The following is a 2,790-nucleotide window of genomic DNA, read 5'->3' on the forward strand; positions in this document are numbered from 1 at the left end:
GAAACCACTTGTGCTTTGCCTGTCAACCAGGTAGCTAGCCCAATCGGCATCTGTGTAGCATGTCAAAGCCAAAAAAGGGGACTTTGTTAGGAGAATACCATGATTGGCCGTGCCCTTGAGGTATGGAAGGAGCCGTTTTGCTGCTTGAAGATGAGAAAAGGTTGGGGGCATGCATGAACTAGCAGAGCTTATTGACACTGAAGCTAATGTCTAGTCTGGTCAGCGTACAATATTGAAGAGCATCAACTAGGCTTCTATATTCAGAGGGGTTGTCCAGTAATTGTCCATCAGTGAGGGACAAGATGGATAGTGAGGCACTAACAACCATTGGAGAGTGATTGGCTTGCAGTCAGTGAGTTGTGCACGATCAAGAAGACTATGAATATACTTGGTATTGGATTTTATGTTCTAAACTTGTAGCTTGTAAATTAATAAACATATTCTGTTTTATTTTTCGATAAAATTTGTTATTGAAATTGTTAATCTTGAATACAATAAACTAAGGTCCCGAGGCTATTTAATGTAGTTTGAACTTTATGTAGTGACATATATGTGGATCAAGTTCAAACATATAGCCAAAATGGTCTATAGTATATTGAATAAGGTTGGGCACCTTATTCTGGGGACATAATGGATGCGGCCCACTTGTAGTTAGTACAAATGATGGATCCTGAATCGTTCATATAGAGATATGTGAGTAGGGTCATCCTATGCAATGAGTTTGCATAAGACTGAACCATGAAATAGTCACTTTTACGTTTTAAATGTCGTTATTATAAAAATGACTATTTCGTTAATTGATGACCTGGTAACTTAATCTTAATCCTGAGCTAACTATGAACTCCTGTTCACTCGGAATTTTCCTTAGATCTGGATAGGTGAGGGTAACTCATTATCGGGCCAATAAGCCTCCCATTTCAGGGGTAAGATCAGTGGATAGTTGGGAACATAGGGTGCAAGACGGAATTCATTCCTACCCATTATAGGGATAGTAGATAGGTTGTTCCCTTTAGTACTGAATCCAGAAGCTTAAACAAGGGGCCCCCTCTCCTTGGCCTGAGAGGGTTTCAGTTTATAGGTTGGACCTTAAACCAATTGTTCATTAAGGGATCAATGGAACTTACAGGAACAAGATGTGTCTTGAGGGTAAATGGTTTTTATGACCAGACCGGATTACGAACAACCGTGTGAAGGATTAGCTTACTAATCATGGTCTATATCAAATGGACACAATATTATATCTTATAGTGGGGAGTGTAACTAGGGACCTATGTGGAATCACCGTTGTATACGAATGTTGATTAGCTCCGTCTAAAGAGTTACCAGCTAATTTATCGGTGGAGCCCATGATCTATTTAGGTCCATTAGGTATCCCCATTACTAGCTCATATGGAAATAAATTAAATAGTATGATAGAATAATTCAATTGTTTCGAATTAGTGTAAGAAGAGGAGAAACGCGACAGATATGTACTTAAAGCTGGGCAGATAATTCGAATTGTTCGAATTAGGTGAAGAGAGAGAAACCGACAAGTATATGTGATATAGTGGTCGGGTTTTCAGTTTAGAGATACAAATTTAATATTTAAATGTGATTTAAATATCAAGAATATGAATACGTTCATATTCGAAAGCTCGGAAATAATGAAAATGGTCAAAGATGTAAAAAGTCAAAAAGTTGACTTTTTGACTTGAAAAATTAAGCTTTGACCGACCTTATATTCAAATGTGATTTGAATTTCGAGAAAATGAATGTAGATTTATGCTCAGGAGGTCAAAATTAGTCAACAGAAAATAATCATAAAAAGTCCAAATGTTGACTTTTTGGTCAAAATTTAACTTTGACAAAATGACTATTTTGCCCTTTGACTAAAGTTAGTGAGAAAATCCAAATTTTTGTTGGATAATTCCACTAACAAAATAGTGGTCTAGATGTTGGCTTATAGTGGAGACATTAAGCCCACTTAGATAGTGGATTCTAGATATTGGGTTTTTATGAATTGATTTCATGCAATTTTTGCATGGTTTTTTTCTATAAATATGGGCTTTGAATTTGGATTAAAAACTTTTGCTCATTTTGCCAATTTTAGTTTTAAAATTTAGGCTGGAAAAATCACAATTTTGGAGAAAATTTTCAACCCAAACCCAACCCAAAATTCCATTTCTTTCTCTCTTTTGGGTTCTTCATCCATCGGGTCCCACAACCCAGTTTTGAGTCTAGAGGATAGTAGGTCAGCTCTAGTAGTGGTCCGGAAGAGTTCAGGTCGAGATTCAGCAAATAAAAGTGTTTCAAGAGCTTTAAAGGTAATTTTTTAATTTCCTGTTTTTCTCCTTCAATTGCATGCTAATTTCCTTTTAATTAAAAGCAAAGAGAGTGTAATTAGGTCATTTTTTCGCTGCGTATGTCTCGTGTTCCATCATGTGGTATCAGAGCATGCTTTTACGCTCAATTGCTATGGGTGGGTGTTTTATTCCTTTCTATTCAAAGGTTGAATGAAATATGGACTAAAGTGGATTCATTATGATTTTGGCATTGTTTTTCTTTAAATTTCTTGTGAAAAATTGTAATTTCTCACATGTTTATGAGCATTAATGTGTGAAAAGGTGTCTGTAAATTTGTTAGAGTCATTAGAGTTGAAATTAGGCTATAATTGCTTGATTTCAGGAGAGAGAACAACAGCAAAATTAAAGATTTTGGCTCACAGACCTGAATTAGCTTCCATACTCGAGACAAGGCTCCCAGACCCGACCCAAGAGAAGGCTCCGACTCGGATTTCTCGCACGCACGCCT

The sequence above is a fragment of the Benincasa hispida genome, chromosome 11, assembly GCF_009727055.1.
Source record: "Benincasa hispida cultivar B227 chromosome 11, ASM972705v1, whole genome shotgun sequence".
Taxonomy (NCBI): domain Eukaryota; kingdom Viridiplantae; phylum Streptophyta; class Magnoliopsida; order Cucurbitales; family Cucurbitaceae; genus Benincasa; species Benincasa hispida.